Below are 21,644 nucleotides of genomic sequence, written 5' to 3'. Positions count from 1 at the left end.
TAAGTTCTTAATATATGCAATATTAAACAGCCATATGAGTATATTAAAATATATTATATACTTATTATATACATTATATTGTCTCCGATTGAAAAACTTTGTAATAAACACATAAGACAATGTTTATCAAAAAGAAACGAGAAAAAACGTCGATGTTATACTTTTAAACTTACATACATTTTAAACAAACATAATGCTCATTTATTGATTATTATTATTGCTTCCGGAAATAATTTAATTGATTTATTGTTGGAATACTTTTTGTACATTTCACTCTATATATTGAATGATGATACTATACTATTTAAAAGTAGATATTTTGTCAAAACATTATTTAGGTTTTTTTTTCTGAAAATTTTTTTACCAATACGACGTTGTTTTTATGTACAGTAATAAACTGTTATATATTTTGATGTTAATATTTTAATGTTTCAGTAGATTTGACGATATAATTTTGAGCTCACTACTTTCAATCGACAATATTGCTTATTACAGCTAATGTTAAACTTTATACTTTTAATATATTTTGGATTTACCAATGTCTAATATTATTTTATATGTTTTACACGTCAATAAATATTCGTATTTCAACGAAGACTCATTATCTATATAACTTATATTTATTAATGATAGACTACCCGGTCAGTACGTTCAGTAGTCATTTATAATGTAAATGCGTATATTATACAATTATCGTATTATTTTATGTACAGTTCACTTTAATATTAAAATTTAAAATATATTATTCTGGAAAGTAAAAGTTAAAAATTTAAATATATCCGACATTTGGTAGAATTTATATTATACTCGGAACATTAATTTTAAAATTTATGTGGCTTAATATACTCAAATAATTGTGGTTATTAAAATAATTGTAAATACTTTTTTAACAGGATGTTATTTTGAGTTTGTTTGAATGTTGACAATTTAATAACAAATAAATAAATATTATCATCTACAACTATTACTATTCACTACCAATAAATATATTTTTTCGTATAGCACTTTAAGAATGGGAGTAAGCCTAAAGGGCGAATGTCTAATTTGATCGTCTGATTAACAGAGTTTTTGTTTGGCCATTCGTAGGCTTATGCCCGACTATCAGAATTGGTTTTGAAACGCCAACGTGGTATTCACGAATTGTTACGAATAGTATCTATGTCTAAATCGATTCATAGGTTGTTTCATGTTATATTATCTAAATTGGATTCTAAATTTTAAAAGTAATTTAAATTTTCCTTCTCATTTTATACAGACTAAGACCTATCAAAATAATGGCTAAAAATGTTTATTGTTTATATATTTTTTTTTAATTTTTATTATTTATATAACTTGTCAACGATGGGAAATATTATTAGGTAATCCTATGAATGGTAATCTGAATATTAAAAAAATTAAAATGTTGCATTTCGCCTTTTTCTCTTATAAAAATCAATTATAGTAGTGGAACCATTTATATATGTTGCAAAAGTATTAAAAACCAATTTGGATGAAAACTTTTAAATATGCGATACTTTATATTTAGATATTATTATACAATGCTCAGTTTCGGAAGATGGTGGTCTTTTTCCTTAAATAATTAACTGCCCAGGGAATGATAATATCATCAGTCATCACCATTGTTTCGGTTATTCCGTCTTCTTAATCTAACTAGTAAATTAATAATATAAAATGTTAAGGTTCAATCAGAATTTTGAATATATTTTGATTTAGTTATTTTTGACAGTGGTCTATATCTATTTTAATGATAAGTTTTTTGAAATGAACTACTAGCAACACCTATGTGTGCAATCAAAAATATTGAATATTATTATACATTTATCTATTGCAACGAAGAATTTGAGGGGAATAGAACAATTTAATTAGTTTTTATAATTGTTTGTATATGAGTATTAGAGATACTAAACAACTATTAGAAGGACATTTATTTTAATAATTAAAAATATAATTTTATTTGTTAAAAGCCGATAAAATGAATACATAAACTATAATATTATTATTATTGAAAAATATATTTTTGATAATTTATTTTTCGAATTATTTAGGGATAAAAACGATATAGTTATTTTGTAAGTCAAGATTTCACGTTTGTGCTATAAAATAATTTATATTATAATTTATAATATTAAAAAAATAATAGCTTTAATTGGTAATCAAAGTTGGATTTGGTTTTACTAATTTCGCTTTAATTACGAACGTTGAAATTATATAAGCGAAAATTGTATTTTTATACTGTTCATATTATAATTTATTATACTTAATGATATTACATTAAAAAACAACATTTTTCATGTCAAAGATAGTCTTAAGTCTGTCAACACAAGAAAGACAATTTTTATCGTAAAAACTATAAAGCACGAACTACAACTTGTGCATTAAAAAATAACCGGTGTCGCAATTTGTATTATAAATAGATTTTGGGAAGCGATTTATCAATTCCATACAAACCGACAGTAGAATTCAAAGTATTTGTATGATATTTATCATTTATTCTTTGGATACAAATAAAGATCTATGTACATTTTTAGATTTATAATTAAATTTATCAATTTAAACACTAAAAATATATGATATCTTAATTTTCTCATTATTATTATTATTATTATTATTTTTAATAAATAAGAATCACATTTTGATTTCTCTTTTATACGTTATTATTTTGATTAAAATATTGTGATTCTCTGTTATCGGATTTCCTATACGTATACAAGTGTTCTATCGTATCGACAAGATCTTTAATTTAATTTTGTAAAACGTAGTAAGTACCTAGTCTGTTGCCTAAAGGTGTTATTATATTTTTACTTCTTGTCTTCAGTGTTTTACATAATATCTCATACAATAATATTAAAACATAATATTCACGGTATATAAAGCTTATTATTACTATGTATAGAAATATGTAAATATTGGTATAATTTATATATTTTTATTTCAACAGTTAATCAACATTTTAATGAATATTGCTTTTTAAAAATTCTGTAATTAACAATGAATATCATTAAGTTCATTGTTTTTATTCAATTCGTGTTTTACTACAATATAACTTTATTGACGTAATTTGATGCCCGTAAATTACATGCATTATAAAACAGTTAAACTGGACGTACCTACGTACTTGCAGATATATTATTATATAGGGGCATACATTTAATTAGCACTATTTAAATATAATTATGTTTATTTTAGAAGTATGATGATCTTAAAAATAATTTTCAGTGATTTTTTAATTCTTTTATTGGCTATGAATTAATCAAAACTATAATTTTAGAATTTTTTTTTTTACATCACGATGTGAAAAAAAAGTAATTACTTTAATAAAGCCTGTTATTGAATTAAATATATACGTACATAAAAAAAAAACATAAAGACAATTTTTTTTTTTTTTTACTCTCTATGCCTTTGTATTTTTTTTTCGATTCGTATCGATCTATAGGTATACCTATGCATTAATAAAACGAATTCCAAAGTAAGTACTTAAACATTAAAATATAATAATTGATCTTTTTCGGTAGTGCACAGGTCTATATATCTATTTTTTATGCTTTAATATGCTGTTAAATATATTTTAAAACTGTTTAAAACAAATTCCCATACCTATGCAATTAATGTAGTTGGGTATACATTGTTATTAGTTTAGGGAGTAATTTCGGATATTGTAATGGTTGTTTTAAATCAATAGTCAATATTGCCGACAATACGTGACAATCAATTTTTTTAAGAACATATCCGATATCATTCAAGGGTAAGAGGGGGTAGCCGGGTGCATTGCACTGATTTTACCCAAAACAAGTTTGGGCACATATTCTAAGAACATGGTTTTAGTGGACGTACATACATTATTATAATAGTAACTTTGTATTACGGTCGTTTTAACAAGTCATCAAGTTTTACGCGTCTGTTAAGTATAATTATTCAGGTCGATACGAAAATTAATGTGCTTCATAAAATTTAATTTAATTAATCGTACAGAATATTTTAAAACTTACTATGTTTATATAGGCTAGTGCCAACTGACACATTTTTCAATAGATAAAATTTAAGAGAAATAGTGGGTACATTATGGAAAAAAAATTGTTTTATACATTGCTATCATATTATTATCATAAAAGTATGTTAAGATACAAGTGTAATGTTATAATATTAATAACAACAATAGTATAATTATGTAAAAGAAAATTAACGAATTAAAATGTACATATTTTTATCACTAAAATAGAAATAATTAAAAATCTATAAATTCATTAATATTTTACTAATGAATGTTTATACATTTGTACGACTAAAATATGTACTTTATAAATTACCTTATAGTATAATACCTATTCTTGTATTATACAATTATTATAGATCCAATAATTTAACCATATACCCTTAAGTTGTAGTATTATTAATAAATCATTTATAATTCCATTGTTAACGGAAGAAATGGTCGCTAAGAATTGAATTTTTCTCAAGTTACATTTCAAAACTAATAAGAATCGAATTTTATGCTAATTAAACAATACAATTTATAGATGGTTTATTATTAAAAATTAAATTGAAGTTTAATATATTTTGTTGATATTTTATTTTTCTGATAAAAAATATATAATTCATTCAGTCATTATATTATTTTTACGGTAAAAAAATTAATTTTATAAGTACGATTATGTGATTTCTACAACATTTCACTATAGTAAATATAAGTCAGGTACCTATAACAAATAAAATTAATCTGGTCTTGACCGGTTTTTCACTAAACACTTAAAATATAATATACCGGCATCAATGAAGGAATGTTTTACTTTTAACTTAGCTCTAAATTACTGTTGTTTTTTTTTTTTAAAAAAAAAAAACACTTGTTTATATTAGTATAATACGATGTATGCACATAATAATATATTTACCGCGATAAAGTTAATTACTCGTGGAGATTGAATTTGGAGAATAACAGTTTTTCTAAAATATTTTGCATAAAAAAAAAAATCCTGTCGTCTTAAAATTAAATATTAGGTCATTTCATTGAATAACGTCGCTTGATAGATAATAATTCATTGCCGAAATACACTGTACAAAACTAGGTAACACGAATAGTAGTAATCGTTATATGATTTTGTACAGCATAAACACAGACGTATACAACGCCATTCTGTGTAATAAATAATATAAAACGCGTACAATGGGTTCTTGCATTTTTCGGGGATCCGATATGGTACTGACACATTATATCGTCGTTTTGGATGTCGCGCCGCCTGCCAAAATCGTTGCTCGGAACGTTTATTTTTCTCTCTCTTTTGCTAAGTCTTCAGGTTTTTTTTTTTTTTTTTTTTTTAAATATTTTATTTGTCTCGCGGGATGGGTTTTAGGACGTCCGAACGTCCGCCGGGTACAGTTTAGTCAATCTTAAACGCGCCCACAACTATGGAGCTCCCTCCCCATAAAAATGTGAATTTTACGATTATTATTTTTACGCCGTGTTTCTATGGCCGGCCCCGATGATGCGGCGCGAAACGTCATTATTATTACACGCGTGCGTTCGGTAGCAATCGGGTCCAGTCGTTCCTTCCGTGCGGCGTGCCGGTGGATCACGTGTGTGTGCTCAACGCCGAAAGTCCCGCAGAGGTAGCTTACTCATCGGTCGGAGTGAGTGGATTTCGTAGTGCGGTTTTTGGCGGTTATTTTTTGTTTAAATTATTTAATTCGAACGCCAATTTTTTGATTCCGTTTTCAAAAAATAAATAAAATAAAACACACGGTATTATACATTTCGTTTGACTGCACGGTTGGCCGAGTCTTAGCGGATATAGCGCAGTAAGTACTTAATAAATATTCGTAATAATATTATGTTATAATTTTTTCAAATTCTATTACTTATGTTTTATTGTCGTTAACAATTAATATTTAACATTTTTTATTTCCTAATCGAATACGATAGTTTTTCGGTTTGTCAGTAATATAATATTTTATTAGTAAATGTGTAGCTAATACAGTAATACGTTATGAAAAATTCTGTGTTACTAAATTAATAAAATTAAAAACTTATCTTTGAATTACTTAGCTATAACTAATAACTGGCAGTGTTCATGAATATTAAGTATTCTAAAAATGACTAGGTATGATTCGCATAATAAAAACCCATATAGGTATTATAATAATATAATATTAATATAGACAGTTAACCAGGTCGTGAAACTTATTTTAATTATTGAATATTATAAATATTATTACAATACGTAAAATTGTATTAAAAAAATTAAAAAAATTATTTTAATCCATTGATTCGATTCTATTAAAATTAAACATTTTTATTTATAAGTACCATAAAATATTCATAATTTGTAAGTTTGAAATAACTGGTACCTTTATAATTTTACCGAGAATAATCTCTTAAATCTACTATAGTGATATTATTTTACTTTATTTTAAATATTACCAATTCTGTTTAACTTTTCTCTACTTCAATGATTTATAAACTCAATAATCACATTATGGTCAAAATAATTGTGAAAAAAATATTTATTCTAGCTTCTAGCGCTTATTGAATCAAATAAGTTGTATTTAAATGAAATTCAAATATTATACTTGGATATTAGTTTTTTTTAGTCAATTATTATTAGTACTTAATGTATATCACGAATTTTAGAATAATTCAAAATAAATAGTTATTTACTTTTTTTATTACAATAATAGTTATAATTTAGTTTATATTTTGTAAATTATAAGTAGATTGATCAAATACGTGTGATAATAAATAATAATATTAAACTTAATAAAACTAATAGTTATTATATTTTATTACACAAAAGCAATGAAATTAACGGTTTTGGTACATTATTGAGGGATAAAAATGTGAATAATAATATAATTTTATTGTTTAAAATATTAAGCCAACTACCAAAAATATTTTGGAATTCTTGGTCTGAATAAAAGTGTGTAAATATTATTAGAAATTTAATATATTTAATATAGTTTTTGAGCTTCAAATATGGTTATAATTTAAAATACTAGATGTATTAGCATATTAGTAATATAAATTATTAAAACCATTTAAGTTTATTCATATTTCATAAACTATTTTAATAAACGCATAATTAATTATAGTTTATTATTTTAGGATGGGTAGGTACAATGGATTGTATACTCCAAATATTTAACTTTAAGAATTGTTCTAATAATTATAATATAAAATTATTTGAATAAACAACACTATATAATTCTTTATATTCTTAGATTTTTTTTCTAAGTTACAAATTGCTACAAAATCAATGTTGAATTTCTTTAGAAATGTAGGATTAGCATTAGTAAACCTTTAAATACAAAGTTTAATTGTTAACAATACAAACCAAGTTTGAAAGTTAAACATCTTCTATTAAATTGTTTGGTTTTTAATTCTCTTTTTGTCATTTCACGTTTATATTAAAATGTTTTTTCGTTGTTAACTTAAACGATCTTTAAAAAATAACTCCGCTATTATGCTACAGTTACCCGAAAATATGTTTCACAACACTTATATTCTTTTTATTATACACTAACAATAATAATTTTTTAATATAGTTATTTTAAAATAAATTAAATTTTAAATCATTTATACCAGCTTAAAAAAGTGGGGTTTTTTCAGTCATTAGAATAATAAAAATATTTTTAATTATTTAAATTCACTCGTTTCTTAGTTTATACTTCTTTAAACTTCGTTAGTAAATAATTGATTAAGTGAAAATTAAAAGTACATTGGTTGTTTATTTTTATATTACTGAACATTTTGTTAACACCTATAATAAATTATTTTCATGGTAATATTTTAGTTGGATATTTAGTTACGGGGATTTTGTAGTTATTTTTTTTTAGAAATAGATTTTTGTTAAATCTGACCATGAACTATAAACAAATTAGTGAAAACTTATTTTAGTTTTAGCATCTTATTGATGCTAAACATTTTACTAGTTAAGTAATTGATAATTTTATGCTAATTATAAATGTCTGTTTGAATAATTATCCATCGATTAATCATTGTCGAAAAGAATAATACCATCAAACACAATAACTAAAAACTAATATGCATGTTTAATAGTTTTCAAAATATGTATTATATTTAACTCAGTATCTCCTAGTTGGTAGGTATATTACTGCAGTAATATATCTATGCATTAATATGTTGTTCTTCTAAATAAATAATAAAAAAATGTTGATAAGTTTTTTTTTCAAAATTAAAGTAGCTAACATTGGATATACTGATAAACCTAATCAAAATAACTTAACGTATTTTTGCTAGTCTATGATCATAAATTTACTTTATCTTACTTGCAATAGGTACTTTAAAATCAAATAATTAAATAAGTTAAATATTTTAACATATAAAATTAATTATCAAAAGCTTTCAATTTAATATGATTTTCAGAATAGCAACAATGTAAATAGAAAATTAAATTAACTTTAACCTAGATTTTAAGTATTTCTAGGTATTTAATAGGTAGGTATATAAATACTGCCAAAGAAAAGAAGTTGAATGTCAAGACAAAATGTTTGAGACTAGATACGAATAGACAATACAGAAAGATATTTTTGAAAACACTCCTATAGTTCTATGTGAAATATATTTCAGTAAATAAATTAATTTTTTTTAATACACTAATGGTTGATGAATTTTAGTTAAATTAATAAACAATGCACTTTTACGGTAATTACCCCGAGATATGTGTATTTCTCATCCTCATTACACTTCATCTATTTTATAATAAAACAAATTTTTAGTCATTGAGACATCTGACGCTTATATTATTAGTTTATAATGATAAATTGATAGAAAAATTTATCTATTTATCAGATTATTATTCTATAAAATAGAACTCTCCGTATTTCATTAGGACACAGACAACTGCAATATTATAAGCTTTAGGTTATATTGTTCCAAGATAATATTTGATTATATGTGACTTTGCAGGTGATTTTTTTTCAAGTGTCCTGTCATAATACCTACATTTATTTTAGAACTAATGAACTAAACAAAACTTGTGATATATATTAATGATGGAATTAAAACAATAATGTTTTTATAAGACATAAGATTTACTAAAAACATTGTAATCCATATAGTAGCATAATAATATTATAATCTACTATATTAGAGAGAAAATAATTTATTTTGATTATCTAAGTGTTTTTTTTTAATTCAAATGTCTTGGATTGCCAAAAGTGTCTGATTTTTTTGATTCGTATTTTCTCTTAAAATTAAAATGTTGATAGTGATTATCAACCAGTGAATATACAGATTGATGCGTGATTGTTTTTGTATTTTATGTTGTTACTGTCATGGATTTGAGAGGACAGAGAGTTGAACTTTTTATTGTTCACCATTCTCGGAATTATAACTGATCAAAGTCGCACAGAGTGACACTCGAATCGAAAAAAACTTTTGCATTATCTCTCATTTTTCCTACTCACTCGAGTAGTCTGTATGGTGTATATACAATCCAATAATCGAATGAGCGCAAACTCAAACAAATATATATATATATACATACATACATAAATAAGATTATACTAGTGCAACTTAGAATCTTTTTCCATAAGGGTTCTATACAATGTGTATAGTGCATTAAACATTTTTGGGTATTTTTATTGTTTTTATTTTTAGATTTGTTCCTTATACCGCCGATAACATGGTAGGGAAAATGTCGAAGCAAAAGAAAACCGACAATAACAACAATGACGGTGCACAGCCCGATCACTATCGGCCGTCGTACAAACAGTTCCTGCCATAACGGCAATACGTTTGTAATACGTATTCTTCGAATTATTATTTCGTCGCATTGGCCACGAAAAACACTAGCCGCCTCGGGCTTTTGTGCAGTGCAACCGCGGTTGCAGTTCGCTCGATAGGAGGGCGCACGAGATGCGTACAGTTGCGTCTAGCACTGTTTTATTTTTCGTTGATAAAAGCCGCAAGTACATAGATATATAAATGCGCAGTTGCCTTTTACCGTTTAGGAGTTGACGAGTGTTGGATTGTGCGAGTGGATGTAACAAGAAAGATACGAAAACACACAAATGTAAGTTGGTGGTCTTGTTTTATTGCTTTGAAAATGTGATAGCTTACTAGTATAAAATTGATTGAAAATAAAACAAACAATCAAAAATAAATAGCAGTCGAGAAAACATAGCAAGCAATTATTTTCAAATCCTTGATTTAAAAAAATCATTTTTGTTTACACTATAATTGTTTTTTGGCAGCCGGAATTAAATTAATATTTAGTTTGTAATGTCGTGCAAATATTTTGCAATAATAAAAATATACTTATGTTTGACAAATGGCTTAGATATTTTTTTATGACTAATTCAATAAAACAAATTTAGGAGGTAATTATAATCAAGTAAATATTTATAAAATAAACTAAGTATAGTTTATTCACGCAGTGGCCTTACGAGTTTTTTTTTATAAATTAATATTATTGAACTTTAATTTATTTTGATTTTTGAGTAGTTATCAATTGAATTTCTTATGTATCAAATAAATTAAGTTAAAAAAAAAGTTTAACTTTCACTTGTTTGTATAATTTGTATTTAAACAAAAATAACTATCTGATGATGGACCAGGATTAGTGAAGAAATCGCATATTGAGTAACCGGTTGCTTATTCTTTATCAAGACTTCTCATTTTGTTATTCATTGTACTCTAGTTTTGTCACCATCGCAACACCGGATATTATGTGAAAGTCAAAGATTGTTTTCACTTGAAATTGAATATTAGTTTACATTTTCAAGCCATATGTTTTAGAGATGTTAATTATTTTTTCCTGTGAGATATTGTTTTTGATGTTGTGTAGGTAAATGGGCATTAGTAGGTGTGTGAAAGGAGAATTTTAAAGATCACGTTTTTCAGCTTTATTTAAAAAATTAATATTTATTAGCAGGAATAATTGGAAATATAATACAAGGTCTTAAACAAACAAATTCCTACAACAACTAAAAATTGCTACTATAAATTTATTTCGATATGAATTTAATTATAAATTTCCTCGAAGATTATGAATTTGAATTTTTTTATATTAGCGATATTGAAATATACGTTTGATATTGTTAGGTATTAAAATTAATTAATAAATATATTATATTTACTTGTCTATAGTATAATGCAAATAAAAATGTATACAATGTTAATAATAACTCAACTGATTTTAGTATTTTCATTTTGAATAGTGCTACCTAATTGTATTGATATTTGAATTTTCAATCAACTGTAATATATAGCCCTATATTTATGTTGATTGAAATATTGTTTATTTAAAGGCATTTGATTTTTGTAGATTATACTTATAATAATGGCATAAAACCAATAGCGCCATCAGTTACTGCGTATATTTTATAATTGAAATTATCGGTAGTGCATGTATTATGTACGTAAATGTTTTATAACTATTAATCGTTGAGAATACACAGTATCTAAATCTTTAGTTTTAAAATGCATTCCATTAAATGTAGAATTTCGTACATTAAATAGTAATAACGTAGTTTTAAATTCTAAGCAGATTGATGAATGCGTTGATTTTACAATGATACGTGTGTGTGTTTTTATGATGTCTAACTTCACCATTAGTGATTTTTATTATTTTAAGTAGTGTTAAAAATGTTTCAATTACTAATGTTGAAGGTGGGTTCTAATAAAAAATTGGATCTAGTATAGGTACTTTGAGAATCAATGTCAAGTACTTTTAAAAATAATCTGGAAAAAATATAAAAATAATATTTTGGAAAACAAGAATTTTTTTATATGTAAAACTAGTTATAAAAAAAAATAACGCCCAAATAAACTAAAAAAATTACACCAAATATTTATGTTGGTATTTTCTGGACATGATTTAATTTAAAAAATATTTTGACTCTTTTTGTACTGGTTATAGAATTGTCATTTTTGACTTTTTATTTTATTTCAATTAATGTATGATATAATTTTTGTAAGACTGTTGACGAAAAATCGTGTACAATAATTTATCAGTGAATTTAAATTTAACACATTCATTACAGCAAAATACTCAATGACGAAATACATTTGACACATACTATAGACTAGAGATTTAGCCATCGCAATTTTCTTTTCTTTTTTTTAATATTGATTAATTTTTATTATTGAACATTATGTTATTCAATATTTTAGAAATTCTGAAAAAAATGCAAGGCGTCATTTATTTGCATACCGATATAGAAATGTTTTCAAATGATTAAAAAAACACTTTTTAATCATATTTTTCAAACTATGTAAATTTTATTATTTATTGATATTTATATTGAATTTTATTCTCTTATCGGCAAGTCATCAATTTCATATTTAATATACAAACAGATTTAAAATTCATGAATTTTGATTCACTCGTGTTTGTATAATATATAATAATATACGCGCCAACAGGTATTATTACGATAATAATATTATAATACAATTATATTATCTTGCAGCGCAGTTTCAAAGTTGATATATTCAATAGATATAAATACAGTTGATTAGCTGTTGCACTTCCATTACAAGGCCCAGTTTAAGTCTTGCATAATAGACGATACGATTGTTTTGCTCATAATATTATGATATTTAAATTGCTGAAAGTCGTACGATCATCGCGCACGGCGTTATAACGCTATCCGTCTGCACGGTAATGGCATGATAATAAAATAAATAAAATATACTCTATTAGTTCTTATATAATTATTCGTTATCGATGTCGACTCCGAGCATACGATTAAGGTCACTAAATAAGTGCGGAAAGTTGTCGAGTATTATTCGTCGAAGTTTCCCGTTATACGATCTCGCACTATTCTATATTATCCGCTCTGTTTTCCCGTCCTACGAATACAATACATCACTCTCATCATATTCTTGCAGTATTGAACTAATTCACGATACCGTGAAAATGTGTAATATTAATCGTTGTTTTGATAATTGCAATATAATATCATTTTCTTTCGACTCGAATATTATTTTTTTCTGTCACAAATATTGAGGAATTGTGCTCTCTTATGTTATATATATATATAAATATTATATATGACTGCGTTTAATCGACGGGTCATTAATCTCCGAAACGTCCAGTTTGTGGATGGCAGATTTCAGAAGCACCAACAATTAATTATCTTTAGAAGTTTACTCTTCTTATACGGCTGCAGCTCCTACTACACAACAGTAGTATATACGTAGACTCGGCCGTAGCCGCAGTGCACACAATACTTTAATAGCCGCGTACACGTCAATGACTGAATAGTGAATTGACGCTGCCACTGTGTAGTATATACACACGCTGTTCAGAGAGGCTGAGTAGTACTGTATTTTTTAATTACAAAATGCAGTTCGAATCGTATTGTTTATGCTATACACGGTGTCCGTATGATGGTTAACGATAAACACGCTGGTTATAAATGCTTAAACGATGTTAATTATTTTATGCCTACTGTTATATAATATCAAATATTTGGAATTGGTAAAACACGATGTTTGCCTTGTCTGATCTGTTGTATTTATAACGGATTAACGAAAGGAATTTCTCTTTGTGATTTCAATTTTAGCGTTTTCTGAACATTTTAAATAGGTATTAATTTCGATCAGTTAATAAAAGAATGTATGATGAGCTGGCGAATTTAAACAATCCCTGAACACGAAATAGTTTTGAATACCTTATTGGCCTTCTCAAATCCCAAAAGGGTTAAAAATATTATGGAAATTGTGTAGGCACGTTAGTTATGATTGCACGTCGGAATTAAACGGTTGTTTACAAATTCTGATTCTGATTGGTACATTATACAATCACTACAGGTTATAATCTATTATTTCTGTTTAATCTTGAATAAAAAATACAATGTATACATCAAAACAATTAATAAGAAAATATTTGCCGATAATTGAATAGCTACTTTTTGCTTTACTACGATGATTATAATATGTTTTTAATTTATTTTGTTTTCCATTGCTAATATTTTTGTATGCAATTGTCGAGTCAAATAAATGGTACGTGATAAAATTATTGCTGTATGTTAATTTTGAAATGGTCAAACATCGTAACAATGTAATAAAGCTTTGAAAATATAATAGATAATATTATATTATATAAAATTAATATGATTTTCATTTTTATTTTTGGTAATATGAATCGCTTGCATATAATTATATTTTACATAAAAAAAAAATCAAAACAATCACTTGACGTTAAATACTATGGTATTAATTATATACTTCAGTATAATACGATTAAGTAAAAATATATTAAATTTATGTGAGAATAAAAATTCAAAAATGTACATATTATGGTATGGTATTATCCTAAAGAGCTATAAGTACATAAAAAATACATTACAATCATTGAGTTTTGTATTTTCAATAAAACATTTAAAATCTATATATATATTCCTATTTTATATTACATATTGTTAGTTTAGTCTTTTGGGATTTTTCTAAAATATATCACTCACAATAATATGCATCATGCATTAAACATTTAAAAAAAAATACTGCTATTTCTTACACGTCTGGAGTGGAGCGAGAAATAATATTGCCAAATGGTATCGAAGACATATAGATAGAAAAATATGAATAAGGTATATATATATATATATATATTATAGTATCGTAAAATAATAAAAGGCGAGAAATAATAACACAATAGTATTTAGAATTATTTTTATATACCGTATACATAGGTTTTATTACGTGTAACTTTTATTTTTTCATACGACATAATAATAATTGCCATAAAATTCGACCGGAACGTTTCGGAAGCATAATATAATATCCTCTCCCCTAGCATACATGGAAGAGACACGATTTCCGTTTTAAGCGATTGCCACACCGGTTTTCAAAGTTGTAAGAAGAAATAATAAAATCGTATAAAAAAATAACTATTTTGTTTATTAGTTCCGATTCACTTCTTCGCTTCCGGACCGTTACCATCATAAACTTAACGCTGTAATATTCGTATTTCAAATGAAAAATGCATTTTGGTTAGCCTAAAATATTATATTTTATGATTTCAATAATCATACTTTTTGGATAACATGCTTTTAAGTATTGAGGTTAAGGTTAACTGATTAATTGCAGATTACGTGGGTGCGCTGGTATAAGCAAAATGGTTCTGATCGCTAGATTTTTCCTACGTAAATACATATTTAAGATATTGTCTTATTAGTTATTTATATGAAAATATTTAAATACACTATTCAATTTTTAACTATATTTGTTGTACGTGTGAACAAATTATACACATTTTTTGTTATAAAGTAGTGTATTATTGTTATTTGAATTTTACTTAACTTAAGTACAAATATACTTTAATAATTTTAAAAGTATTTTTATCTATAGTAATATTCAATTAAATTAAAAAAAAAAAATAATAAGTAAAAAATATACTCCATAAAAATGTTTACATGACTAGAATATATTATTATAATAGCAAATAATTACCAACATTATGCTATATTTATATTGTTATTTTTTATTAAAAATACGGCAGATAGCCCAATGGTAAACAACTATATACAATATGACATATTAATGTAAACATCAGAAACAATAATATAAGAAAAAAAATTATATTTATAAACCTAACAAAAATTAATAACGATTACAATTTTTAAAAACAACAACAATTTAATAATAAGATGATAAAAAATGTTGGAGAGAAAAATGTACTTACAACTTTTGTTTTTTAATATTGGTTATTTAAATTTTTTGTATCTAATTTATAGAAACAATATAGATTTAAAAACCTTGACATATTCATAATCTAGTAAATATTGTATACATTACTATCTATTGAATTAATTGTCATATTATGTTGTATAATATACATTACACATAGGTTGTTACTTATTGACTATCGTTTTGTTAGTTATTAAATTTATGATAGTAAAATATAAAATTATTAGTTTGAATTAGCAAATGCAATCATAAAGTCAGCATAGCTCAATAGCTCGAGTTGTAATAGATTTTCAACGATGTTCATGATTTCCTATTTCTCCCTAAAAGAAAAAAAGAAATAATTATAAAAAAGAAATTTAACTCCTGTTGAGGTAAATACGTACATAAGAAGGTAGATTAAAGTGAAAACGCTGCGGGTTTGTGTGACCTATATAATAATTCTATCACGTACCCTTCAAAAATAAAACCTTAGTTGGGGAAACAACTTATAATAAAATCAAAATCTATATAATAACCTAACCTAAGTCGGTAATTCCTCTGAAAAAATTTTTTCGAAAACAACTCCTATGCAATACGCGGTGATCGAACTGAAAACGCGTTAAAATGTTTTTAAGCATTAAACACTCTTACCAAATTAGAATTCAAGCCATCAACAATAAACAAGCGGGAACTTACCCTGTGCGCCGAGTTACTGTATACTGTATAGAACACAAACAAAAATAATACACTATGTAGTTCTCCCAGCGAAAACAATGTAAAGTTTTACCTTTGCAGAACGTTTGTTTGAGTTGACAATGTCAATACGAGAAAATGCAGAAAAACGTTTATTTTAATTTTTAATTAAACACCGCGCCATATTCGCTATCACCACATCTTATCAACAGTGTACATACAATTAAATACTATTACTAGAACCGGAGGAATAGCGTTCGTCCGTGCGCTCATCGTTCTAGATTCAGAGCAAATTGAGATGTCGATGCTGATTCAAATTCCCCAGACTTCAAGTATTCAACCGCTTCAAAAAAGCAATTAATTAAGTGAAAAAAAAAATACATAATATATCCAGGACGAAACAAATTTTAGGGCCGGTCAAATAGTAGTTCCCCACTAAATTCAATTATTTTAATACGTCTCTTAAACGTTATACACTTATACGTAATGAAACGATAAGAATAAAACAACCGGAAACAAAATAATAACATTTAAATTTTGTTATGAATAATTTCTATACAAATTGCAAACACGTGAAAAGGATATAAATGTAACGATACAAGTACTGTTTTTAAATGAGATACATTCATTAACTGTTGAACCAAATTAAATAAAGTTTGTGTAGTGACAATAATTATCGTAGTAATGACCAAAATATACAATCACTAAGCTGATGATTTCTAAAGGGTTTATGAATTGTATTTACATGTTTAATCGATTAAGTATTCAAGTCCACCAATGAGGCGCCAAAATAATTTTGAAAATGTGTTGTGTGTGTTATATAAAAATATATTTAAGGACTGTTGGAATTTTAGTTGATTCAGATTACGATTGTAAAATATATTATTTCAAAGCGCCGGTGAAAATTAATTTAAACATTTTAAACCATAGTTGTTAAGAAAATACCCCATTTATATTGGATAAGAATACTAAGAATTCGGTAAACTATTCAAATAGCCATTTGACGACGTATCCAGTGTAAAGTTGTAATGTTTTGTTAAGTGAATTCCATTTTGACTTCTTAGTAAACTGTAAACATACAAACATCAGGCTAATGGTTATAAGTATATCCAGTCGCGGGTAAATATCTGAATTACATTAAAACAAGTATATACATTTTTTAAATCGTCGATTCGCCATGTCGTGTTAATAATATTATCAAAACATATACAATATTGGTGACGTGAGTAGAATATCACAAGATACAACAGTTGTAACCTAATTATTAATTGTTTATACATCATCGTGTATGAGATAATTAAACTATAATCTTGTAATTTTGTGTAGGTAAAGCTATAAAATGTGATGGAAATATTACATTAAAATATTGATATTGATTATAATTTTGGTATAAATTCGTCGTTAATTTCATCAGCCATTTTTATACATATTTACAGTCATGGAAATAAACAACACAGTATTGCTAATTTTTAATCAAATTTCCAATTAAGCTCCTGCGTTTGACAATGTCATTATTTATTTTGTATAACTTTTTTTAATAAATTAAATTCTATTTTTGAAAAAAAAAAACAATGTTCAATTTAGTTTGTTACGTTACAATTTATTATAACAACGAAAGAAGTATTAAATAAAACATGCTAATAAGTAGTAATAAATTAATTTTCACTTAAATAGTTAAACATTGATAATATAATTATTAAGGTAATTCTGATCGAAATAGATTTTAAACATAATTTCTTAGAGTTAAAAATAATTGATAGTGAGTATAAAATATTCTAAATATTTCTTTAAGATATTTATGTATGTCTCCGCCATGAAAATTTATTTTCCATGAATATTACTATCAATATTAATAAATAAATAAAAACATATACAAGATTATTTCAGATTTTGAATAAAGTGAATTTGGGTTTTATACGATTTTTTCATACTACTCCATAATTTTTTTATTATTTTATATTTAATAGCACTCAGACCTTAGGCGTAAAAGTTATATTGGGTCACTTCGCTAAATCCAATTGTTCAAACCATTTCCATGTATAAATATCTTCTTTACATACTTTCATTGTAAGAATAATATTTAAAGATTTTGTATTCACTAATAAATGTTAAAAAATAAATTCTAACATTCTTCAAGTATTTCTGCTTATTTATAATGTTATGTAATTTGTAATAAAAATGTTTATGGTTTGTTTATTATATTATTTTAATGGTATTATCGTTAAATTAAAAAATAATTTAAAGATAAATAAACTTTTTATAGTTTATGTTCAATTTTGTATTGTATTAAATTTGAATATACTGTTACTAGTACAAATACTATTAATGTTATTTTAGAAGTGTTAACGGTTTATTTTTGTGTACGTTATTAACTGAACCATTTTATTGATTCCAAATCGATGTATTTTGTACACGAGTAAAAATCATTGTATTTCATCAACATTATATCTATTAAAATAATGGTTTTTATTAAATTGTCTACTACTTTACTCTTTATTTTATTCCTTAATATTATGAGCACTTAAGTGTACATGTTGATAGATTTCATGCTTAGGAAATATTATCATATAAATTCTCAGCTAGTGTTACTGCATTTGACAAGTTGTTTAAATAAAATTGTGTCCCAGATAAATTGTCTACTTGTATTACATAACTTTAATATTTCTTAAAGACGATTTGTAAATATTCGAAAATAAAATATTAAGAATAAAAGTATTTGTCATAATGCTTAATAATAATATGCAAACGACGAAATAATATAATATATATTTAAAATATGAATTTCTTTTTTAAAGTAATTTTAGTTTCCGTTAATGAAATATATTATTAACTATATAGATGTTTGAATATGTATGAGCGTGAAAGTATTTACAATATATTATTTGTTAAATGTATACAGTACTCACATAATATTATTAAATTAAATTTAACCATTATAAATATTACTGTATTATTTTTGGATTTTAATTCGTAAAAAACAAATTGGAACTACTTTAATATAATATAATACATAAAAGTAAGATAATATCCTAAAAATAAATATTTTAACAATTAAATCTATATTTTCGTGAATTTATTCACATGAATGTGATGAATTAATATTAAAAAATACGACAATCACATTTTTCGGCGGCGGACCGTATAGGCAATTCATTTACATTAGAGAAATCAAATATTTTAAATTTAAATCATAGTATATAATTATTATTATGACATTATGTATTCGTACGATAATTCTGTCATGAATTCGGTGACATATTGAAGATTGTGTGGCCTGCAAAAGCACGAATTTGTTTACTGATATATACAAAAATATTATATTTATAAAAAAAAAAAAAATATTTTACGCATTTTTATGATTTGTCAATAATAATTAAACATCTACATGTGATTTCCATTCCTATAGACTACGCCACTTATTATAAATGGTAACCAAAATTGAGATTTTAATTTTCTAAGAAAAATATTTAAAAATAAACGATAGGATATTTTATCTATCTAAAGAAAGATGTCAAATACAAATACATTGAAATCTGAGTTCAGGTAATAAATTAATCTCAGTAGTATTTTATTTCTTCAAAGTTCCTATAATGTTATAATATGCAACTGACTAATAATTTAATCTATTCATAAATTCAATTCTATAATCAAACTAAATGCTAATATTTAATAATTTGACTGACTATTTAATTAATTTATTCTTGGCCAACAGATGAGATTCTAAACTATTTCACGTTTTAACTAGGTAATAAATGTATTCATCAGCTAATTCTTAGCAATTCTAATAATTGTTAATGGTTATTAAACGTTTATAAGCTTTTGGGAAATTATATTGACTAATATTTTTTAAGTTTATTTAAAATTCAGTTACTAAATTTCTAAAACATATTTTTTTTCCTTTAAAAACTCATTAATTTCAGATTTAAAGCATAATCAAATAGTTTTGAATTGCAAATACTTTTTATGACTTTCATAATTAATGCATCTTAATCTTTATGTATAATATATATATATATTTTTTAACAAGTTGATTAAAACCTAACCGTAAATCTATACAATTTTAGAGAGTTCATGAAAATATCCCAAACAAATATATTTATGGGTACTTAAAGTAGTTTCTTTAACATTATTATTATTATTTTTATGTGCACTTTAAAATACATATTTTTTTTATTATTTATAGTAGAACATTTGTCTTAAATTTAAATTGATAATAAATTTATATTGAATATTAATGGACTTAATAGCTTATACACCTATTATTCATTGTGTAAACCTTAATGCATTTTTGTAGTGGACAAATATCAATCAACATTCGGTAGTTAAATTGAAAATAACAAAAGGGGTTTATTCGAAGGTTTGTCCAATAATTATTTCAATACGAAATAAATAAAATAATAATTTGATATTTACCAAATGCGTTTTGGCGGAAGTAACAAACGACTAGTGTATACTTTATTCTGCGAAGCTCGCTTATTTCAAATCTCAAGTATTTCAACAATATTTAAACTTTTGTTTTTAATATGATTAAAAAAATTCACAGTAGTAAATATTAATGTTATAATATTATAATATTTTATAGTTAGTAAACTAGTTTTAGATTAGTGATTTTGGTTTTGGTAGTTACACTAAGACTAAACTTTGTTTTTTTAATGTGCACGCGTATAGATTAAAAATGGATATAATTTTCAAAAACTAGAACACGACTTAATGTATTGATTATATTATTTTACATACGTCGTTATTATAAATAATATTTTAAATTTCCAACTGCTTAGTTCTTACATATTATATATATATATTTTTTTTTTGTTTATATGTCTGTTATACTATTGGGTATATTTTAATAATTAATTATAATTTGACTATTTTTAAAATAAACGTAAGAATATATAATATTACTTATTACATACATTTTATATTGAAACAATGCACTATTGCGTTATTAGTGTTATTACACATAATATTGTTAGCAAATGTCGGTTAAATAGTTTTACTCAAATGTAATACATAATATTATAATATATATTTTTAAACTGCTATATAGGATAATTGCTTTATTAAATATATCATATGCTAAGAGAAAATATGCAATATGCATACAGTTTATTTTAATTAAATATCAGATAGAACTCATAGTTAATGTAAAATGCATTTATTTCTATTTTACATAATGTACTGGGCCAACATTTATATAATTTTAAGCCACCGCCTCAGTCAACGTAAAATAATGATTATGATATTTATAAAAATATATTAATTGATAGGTGTTTAAAATACATACTTTTATATAGATAACAATTTTAGTTATATGTTTGGTACT

General features: G+C 24.7%; 1 protein-coding gene across 7 annotated transcripts in view; it reads left to right on the top strand.

Moving 5' to 3' along the window:
• Positions 1 to 5,503: 5,503 nt before the first annotated feature.
• Positions 5,504 to 21,644, top strand: part of LOC132929312 (cardioacceleratory peptide receptor) — a 207,399-nt gene continuing 191,258 nt past the window's right edge. For 5 of the 7 annotated variants that reach the window (XM_060994579.1, XM_060994580.1, XM_060994581.1 and 2 more), the window contains exon 1: positions 5,505 to 5,790. The gene's annotated coding sequence lies outside the window, so the exon portion shown is untranslated. Of the gene's footprint in view, positions 5,791 to 21,644 lie in introns of all 7 variants that reach the window. The other 2 variants (XM_060994585.1, XM_060994584.1) reach the window with 2 other exon arrangements.

Source organism: Rhopalosiphum padi, chromosome 4 (genome assembly GCF_020882245.1).
Source record: "Rhopalosiphum padi isolate XX-2018 chromosome 4, ASM2088224v1, whole genome shotgun sequence".
In the NCBI taxonomy this organism is placed as follows: Eukaryota; Metazoa; Arthropoda; class Insecta; order Hemiptera; family Aphididae; genus Rhopalosiphum; species Rhopalosiphum padi.
Note: the sequence above shows the minus strand (reverse complement) of the source record. Positions and strands in the feature narration are given on the sequence as shown.